The 8,741-nt window shown below is 40.1% G+C and overlaps 2 protein-coding genes across 2 annotated transcripts in view; both read right to left on the reverse strand.

Annotated features, from left to right (window-relative positions):
• Positions 1–8,741, reverse strand: part of LOC145451515 (RNA-binding protein RO60-like) — a 250,536-nt gene that overhangs the window by 192,534 nt on the left and 49,261 nt on the right. The window lies entirely within an intron of this gene.
• The window catches only part of LOC145451528 (uncharacterized), a 207,447-nt gene that overhangs the window by 149,348 nt on the left and 49,358 nt on the right, over positions 1–8,741 (reverse strand). The gene's annotated exons all lie outside the window — the stretch shown is intronic.

Raw genomic sequence — 8,741 nt, forward strand, 5'->3', positions numbered from 1 at the left:
GACGTCATGAGGTTCACGTTCGCGTTCACACAGAACCTTTCAAAAAGGTTCGCGTTCACACGAACCTGAACCTTTCAGAGGTTCACACCATCTCTAGTATTTCTATATGGGGTGCATCATTTTCCTCCGCTGTTCGCATCTGTACTGTGGGGTTCAGATTGCTAGGTGCTTCGACTATTCGACTATATTAAAATCGAAAAATGAAGTCGCATTGAATCACGACTAGCACGAAGAAAATGTCAAAATTAAATAAAATATCTCAAAAATTCCTGAGTCAATACGTAAATTCAATTTTCATGTCGACGGCCGCCAACACATACTAATTGAATTACGTGTCCACATCCGCACAAATTCCCTTCTACGGCCGCAGGTTGGCCACCCCTATACTAGAAAGTGAAATTGGAGGGTTTTGTTCGTGATTAAATATGTTTATGATGGTATTCATTTTATTTTACGGTAGTGTCTGCTGAGTGCTGAGTCGAGGTAAAATTGACTTGCCCAGATAAACATGGGCTAATTTCGCGCTGAAGGCCGTGGATTAACCGACCACGCCAACTGGAATGAGATTCTTCTCTTCGACAATAGCCAGAGATGAAGCGTTTTGGAGTAGGACCAAGCACCTTGTCGAGCTATCTTGCTCATTTCCCACTCTACTACCAGCCGTAGCCTATACTACGAGTACAATGCGCCGCACGAAAACAACTGATCACGGCGATTCCTGCCCATCCACGAAATTAATGAATCGAGAACTGATCGTCGTACGGATTGCGCGGATTAGCGAGTCAGCTCGTAGGCCTATACTTAGCGAGCCGCTCACATGTCGTCACCGGAGACAACTTGAACTTTTAAGTCAAATCGAAGATGTTTCCGTCGGGCCTAATCTTACATTGAGCACGAACTTCTGCATCAGTTTAAAATTTGACGTTTCATTTATTTTACCAATGGACACGCCTTCAACATCTTGCATCTTGAAATTGAGGTATTAAATCTAAATATATCTCGCGGACCGGCAGAAAAGTCGTCGCGGACCGGCACCGGTCCGCGGACCGGCGGTTGAGAACCACTGGTCTAAAGTATACGATAAATCCGAACAAGCAAAATTTGACTTTAATATTTGCAAATCATAGAGCATCGCAATAGCGAGTCGTGGATCCATGCAGTTGTTACAAACACCCTCTACTCATCGCTCACATATTGATTTCAACGGACACAGGAGTGGCCTGCATACAATCATAGGACAAATTCATGAACTATATTAGAGATAATTAGGCCACCTAGTTTGCAAGCATGGTTACTTTTATCAAACCTACACTTTTAACACACGACGTAAAATGTTTTTGATGCCACACATGACTGTTACATATAACGGTGTGTACGTAATGTATCGTGGGCGATATGGAGCACAGTTAGTCAGTATATATAATGTCGCTGATAGATAACATGAATTTGTTTCAACCAGGGTTGCATTTAAAATAAATGGTGTTCTAAATAATTTTTTATAAAACATATTTTAAACAGTGTTTAAAAAAAAGTCTTCATATATTTTTTCAAATGGTGTATATTAATGTCACAATTGTGTAAATACTTTCGAAAAACCATGTAGTATGAACATACGGACGATTTGCACCCAATATAGTCGACGTATATGAAATGGAGTGGTTAGAACTATAGGGATGGTGTGAAGGGAACGTGAGGTTCCCATTCGCGTTCTCCGTGTGAACCTCAGAAATTTAGAGGTCCACGTTCACAAACGAACCTTGGTAGGCTCTGCACTGTGAACCTTTTTCATATATTACAATTTTCACTTCATTATAACATCTTTGGTTGAAATTTATTGCATTTCAACTGTGGGCCACTATATGCGTGGCGCTGGCAGCATAAAAAATCAACACTCAACGAGCATGCACTTTGACAATCTCCAAAATTTGACTTGCTTTGTTACAAAAGTTTGCTCGAATATTTAGTGATTCTCTGATGTTAGCTTGACCCGGAATCAGACATCAAGAGCGAAATACACTACATTTAGGCAGTCAGCGAGTGATGCTTATTCAACCAATCAACGAAGTTGATATCGTTGTCTTATGTAAAGCATCTAGCAGCAATCTTGATTTCATATGTTTATTGTATCATAAAAACCAAATCCGTGCAATTGGGGTGATGGCTACTGCTGTATAACTTGTTAACGGGGTAATATTGGTAGCAAGTATAGAAACCCGTTTTACACTCTGCTCAATATCAACCTAGCAATACTCAGAAGCCGAATACATTGCCCGGTCTGGCCTAGACCGTTAATGCGTAAGCTTATATTCCCTTGCAAGTCCTCGTCGAAATTGTTGGCAAAGCGACGGAAGATATTTATTTTACGAGATTATTATATCATTTAATTTAATTTTAAAAAGGTTCGCGTTCACACGAACCTGAACCTTTCAGAGGTTCACACCATCCCTAGTTAGAACCCTCGAATTGGCGTCGGTTCAACAGTTATAGGACGTCGATATCGAGTATTGGTACGGAATGGGTGCTCTCATGATAATGATCACCGACCGTAAAAATGCTGTATAACGATGCAGTCCCGGCTAAAGATATTTTTGGTCTGTTTATGACAGTTTTCGGAAACCTTTATGCGTCGAAGGAGCCATATTTACCTTGCATTTTCTATTGTTAATATCACTGCACTATGACGTCACAATTAAAGATTGGTGACGTCATCGTTAAAAAAAGAACAATAAAAACAGGTTTTGAACATAGGCCATGTTTGTTTTAAATGGAACCCTATTTTCAACACATGCCTTGCGGTGCAGGTCAAGTCCTTGATACTGTCAGTTTTCAAATTTTCAGGCGCAGTTTTTCATATTTTATAGGGTTATCATATGTCTTCCTTATTTAGGAGGATTAGTCCTTCTTTTTCAGGAAATCGAAAATATCCTCCCTTTTGGAAATTTGTCCTCCTTTACAGCTTTGACAGCTAGGATAATGGACAGGGTCAACTCAAAATCGCCATAACTGACTCGAAATACGTAATGCGTACGTTCGAGCGGGTCACTCGGGAGTCGAGTCGGCGTGAGGACGTTTTTGTAGTCAACACCAGAGAAGTATCGTTAAATTCCAGTAAATATATAAAAATCATTTTCAATTTAGGTAAACTAACTTTTATGATTTGATAAAAGTGTCCTCTTTTCCCGACTCCAAAATATGGTATCCCTATATTATGTAACTTTCATATACAATATAAATCCAATGATTATGGTGATTACTAATACAATGATTACTATTAATGAGTGGTTTCTGAATTTCGACTCTGCGCACTAGATACCTAGCTGTACGAATGTTTACCCAAAAATATATTAATTTCCGAAATCTTCAATATTTGTGTAAGGCGTAGATGCTTCAGGGTTATTATAAAGTCGCATTGGTTGCTCTAACCACTGCTATTAGGACTGCAGAATAGTTCGACTTCTCTATTCTCAGACCAGTATAGTGTACCCATTCAAATCGAGTTATTGTCATCCGTGATCTTCGGACATCACAGATCCTTTAACACAGTGCAGGCGGATAGTATCTGTACTTGTACAGTTATGGTTTCATGACTTTTAGCACGGGAATCGAATGTCAGAGAGAATCCTAACTAGAGAAACGTCTGACCTTAGATAGGCTACGCCAACACTCGAATCGGCCAGAAATCGAATACCATAACCGTCAAGTGTTTCAGCTGCTGAAATGGATAATTTCGAGCATTGCTTAGATTTTTAAACAAACTTACATCAATCCCACATTATAACCATAACCACATATAAATCGATATTCCATTAATCGTGGAGATCTACTATTTGGTCTACCATATAGGCCTACTTTGTAAACGATAATCCTAAAGGATGCATTTCCGGCTAATGATACAATTAGCTGTCATCCCGACATGAGATCTATTATATCAGCCTTGATTAGAGTAGCTGTTCTCAAGAACATTTTGTAGTAGGTCTACTTAGTAAAAGTGACGGCTAGTCTCAAGTGACATACAGTTGCAAATTGAGGTATTTTTGATTCTGAAACATTTCAATTAGATCTACAGGATACACGCTCATAGGCTGTATTATATATATACTTTGTAATTGATCTTTCTACATATGGGCCTGCAGATAAAAACAAGTGTATAGTTGTATCATCTACAGTTGAACGATATATAGGTGTACCCCTCAAACGGGATAAACACCAACATGAGTACAAATAATGGAACGGTACATGTCTCTAAGAATTGGAGAGAGTTGGCAGTTGAATCCATCCCAACTATCTTGTACCTTAGCTTATCGTTGTGGATTACAGTCGCGCAGTTCGTAGACTATATCCGAGTCGAAGCGAAAGTGAAAACTACCTCCAAGCACATCAAAGTATTGTCGATAATATGCGCGTTTTCGTCCGCCAGCTCCTTCGCTGTCGACATCTTCGGAGAAGTCGACTATTTCGTTAACGATATGTGCCCTGTGATCAAGCTAATCAAATTGTTACCACGGGCAGCACTGCCCTGTCGTTCTCGTACCTCGTATTTTGGAGACGGCAAAGATCTCTGTATCAGGAACCGCGCCTCCGTCATTTGACTACTCCCGTTCTGCGAGCGCTGAGCTGGACATCACTGTGTCTCTCCCTGTCATTTCCTGCTGTAAACTGCATGATATACGCAGGAGCGTATTCCTTTGGAATCAAAACTTCTGGATGCACTGTGCTACGCTCAACCATCGCCCCTTGGACACCGTGGATTATCAGCGCAGTGGGATCAATTCTGATTCATACTTCGCTGCTGTGGCCCTTCATCAGACCTATCAGGAAGCACGCATCTTTGCGTGAAGTCGATGGGGTTGACTTCAAATCGATTATCAAGAGATCTCTGGCGTGCGCGTCGGTTTGCGCCATCTCGGACATAACGGCTTTTTTGCTGTGCGCCATCTTCATCGGAAAGCGTGGCGCTGTAGTCGGTGCTGCAATGCAACTCAGCCTTATCACCAACATGACCGCGACAGTAGTGGCGTTTCCCAACTGGAAGAATATCATGTTTCGTATTTTTTGCGCTGCAGAGAATCCGCCTGACGAGCCGGCAACAACTTCCCAGGATTTGTGAATAGGAAATTTATTGACCCCTTTACGAAATTCAGACTCAACGACAGGCAATGCGCTTTAAGTATCTGTGAACTGTAAACACGGTTACCAAATGTCGTCCTTTAGGAGGATTTTTCCTCCTTTTTCAAGGAATATAAAATGTCCTCTGAGGAACCCAAAATTTCCTCCTTTTTCGCAATTCGTCCTCGTTTATAACTTTGAGAGTACGGAGACAAATAAAATATATGCGTGGTACGGGTCTCTCGGGAGTTTAGTCGGAAAAATGACCTTTTTATTCAATCCATCAATATTAGCATTAAACTTTCCAAATTGCCGGTATTAATGAATGCTATTTCATCTTGTGTGACTAGTAAAAAGTGTCCCCTTTTTCGGATCTCAGAATATGGTAATAACCCGTAATAAATCAGGTGCTGTATTACAATGCATTGTATACACTCATGTAAATCGGAAAGTGATGCGGTTGTTCTGCGATTGCTGTGTCAACCTATCGTCAATTGCTTACATTTGTACTTTTCGTCGGCTCGGAACAGTAGGTTACCTGATAAAATCCACGCTTCATCCATACTTTCTAATTAATTGCGAACAATTCGAGCGAAATGTTCGAATATTATTTTCCGGTATAAAGATGTGGTGTCTCATGCCCTATTCTATGGTAGTGGTTGACGTTTTTTTATAGCTTGGTTACAGTCTATTATAGTTGATGTAATAAAAAGAACTTCATCGATACAACCGTAAAGTCCATATTATTATTATGGGCGAATACTCTGTATAATTTGATTGCTGTTTCCACGTGGTAGCGTATTATGTATTCTACAGAAATATTTTTTTCTGATTACCATATTGTGGCAGACTGTAATCGACTCTCGACGCTAGCAGGTATATATGGGCAAAATAATTTTACCTCGAATCAGCAGACTAACTACTGTGAAATCACGTGAACACTATCATGAACAAAACCCTCAACATGTCACTCTCTAGTACCATACGTGCAGATAAGCGGATTCATACTTTATATTTTAGGTTGATTTCAATTTTCGAAGGTCCACCGGCCCGCCATATATTTTTTTAAATTTTACCGGTCCGCGAGGTGAAAAAATTTGAGAACCACTGTTTTAAACGAAGGCGATTAAAAAAATAGTTTTTTTTTCAAGTTGTATAATTATGCCATATTTGTGTAAAAAATTTCCAAAAACATGTTGTATGAGCCTACGAACGACGATTAGCACCTGATATAGCCGAAGTATATACGGTATGGGATGGTTGGAACCCTCGATATAGTCGGTTCAACAGCTATAGTACGAATATATAGATCATGGGTACGGAATGCAGGTTCTGATGAATATGATGACCACCGATCGTAAAAATGCTGCCAGACAATGTAGTCCTGGTTAAAGATATTTTTGGTCCGTATATGATCGGTTTGGAAGCCTATTACGTCAAAGAAGCTATATTTACCCGTTTGTCAATTGTAAATATCAAAGGAAATGAAAGGGCGTAGTTCATTTTTGTCCTTGATGTTTTTACGGCATATACACCGACTCATGACAAACTTACACTCGATCTGTGCATTGCATATGCGTACCATGAGTGCGTGCTGTGCATATGCCGCTGGACAAGGAAGGTGTACCAGTAGATATAGCCTGTTATGTCTTTCTAAGTCTTGCACCAAACCTCCATGCTATATCAGTAATGCGGGGAATTCATGGATACCATAGTGTTACTAATCAAGTCTTCGGTCTGACACGGTCGGGGATCGAACCCATGACCTACCGATCATGAAGCCGAAGCCCGACTTGCAATTACGCTATCTTGTCGGCATCAATCCCCTGTGCAGTCACTATTGAATATCCGTGACGTCATGGCTTAAAAAAAAACAGAAAAAAACATGTTTTAAATAGGAGCCTTGTTTCAAACATGTTTGTTTTAAATTGATTTTTGTTTAAACACAACTCAACCCATTAGAATTCCAGAACGAAGCTGCAAGTGATTTCAACTTGACTCGTTTTCACCTTTTGGAATGGGTATGAAAGCAAAATCTCGTACACTATGGTACAAATCTGGTTAATTCACTTATATCTCCATTAGTCACCCATGATATTTGCTATGTAGTAATATTAAAGTGGTTGCTGGGTTTTGCTTACAAGGTAAACTCAGATTAAAGTTTGCTGATAGGCGACGAATATGCAAACCCCTTAAATGCACCATGTACTTGCTTAACCTCTTGTCGGCGTCGAATTGCGAGCGATTAAAAAATTGGATCACCTTCAAACACAGACACAAACTGTACTCTTAGCGAAAATAGTGTGAAATAGTGTGTCTTCAATTTTTTTAAGTTAATTTCAAACGAAGAAACACGGGATCTATTCCTGCGACGTTTTGATTAGCGTGACTCATCAAGTATTTCTTTATTTTATAGTTTTTCAAATGTCATTCAAAGATAAGCAGGATTGTAACCACGTCAGAGGGTACCAACTATCGAGTCGTCACAAGTCAATCAATCTTTATTAGTTTTGATTCGAGTCAAGTCGAGTCATTTTCAGTACACAAAAGTACGAGGACAAGTCACGGAAAGGGTCGAGTCCGAGTCATAGTGCTCACTGTTCATAATCGAGTCAAAGCCTCTCTTTTTACAACTATGCCTGGGTCAGGTCAGGTCAGTCAGGTTTATTATTATTTTTATCGTTTCAAAACATCACAAGACTGCGATACAATGAAAAGATAGGAAGGTGTCGAAACAACTTGGAGTAGCCATTAAGATCAGACACCCACCTTAGCCTAGGCGAAGTAAATAAGAGGCATGCACACTGAATGAAAAGTAATGCAGAGAATATAAGACGCAAGCGACAAAATGGGGTGGCATGTGGCGGAGGGCGAGGTCGATGTTAGGTCGTGGTCCGGTAATCCTGAAGACTGACTAGTATTGATTTAGAAGAAATTGCTTGTATTTCGACTTGAATGCGGACATGCTCGACGACTGTCGGATAGCCTGGGTGACATCCAGTCTACGGTTAGTTCGGATATCAATAATTTTCACTATCCGGATAACGGATATATCCGTATATTTGGAATTTAGCTAACCGGTTCACCGGATAGTGAATCCTAAGTGAGATAATCGATTTCACGACGCCTGCATGAAAAATGGATCGCAAAATCATTATACAGTGTAATTGCAGCTTCCTCCTTATAAAGCACATCGCATTAATAGTGGCATCCTGTAGCCGGGACCGGAGTTTTGTAACAAAGAGTCCACACGTATTAAATGCTCTTTCTGCTTCCACAAAATGGGCTGAATTATAGTAAGCAAGGCTGAATACAGTAATTAAGCAGCGTTTAAAACACATTATTAACGATAATATTTTATCCGGTTAACCGGTAGATTTATATCCGGATATTTGATAATAAAAAAAACCCTGCGGTTAACCGGTTAACCGTTATCCGGATAATCCAACCCTAATCCAGTCCCGCGCATTTATAACATAGTAATTTTCCTCACTCATAACTGTTTCTCGCATTATTTTTCAAGTACCATAACTGATAGACTTGACTGGCAATGAAAGGATTGTCATGGCAGTTCGAGTCTCGGGAGATGCGCAGGGACAGGAGTACAAGCACCTTCAAATTTCTTGAAACGTATA

The sequence above is a fragment of the Botryllus schlosseri genome, chromosome 12 (assembly GCF_051294905.1).
Source record: "Botryllus schlosseri isolate E-star chromosome 12, Bs_hap1, whole genome shotgun sequence".
Taxonomy (NCBI): domain Eukaryota; kingdom Metazoa; phylum Chordata; class Ascidiacea; order Stolidobranchia; family Styelidae; genus Botryllus; species Botryllus schlosseri.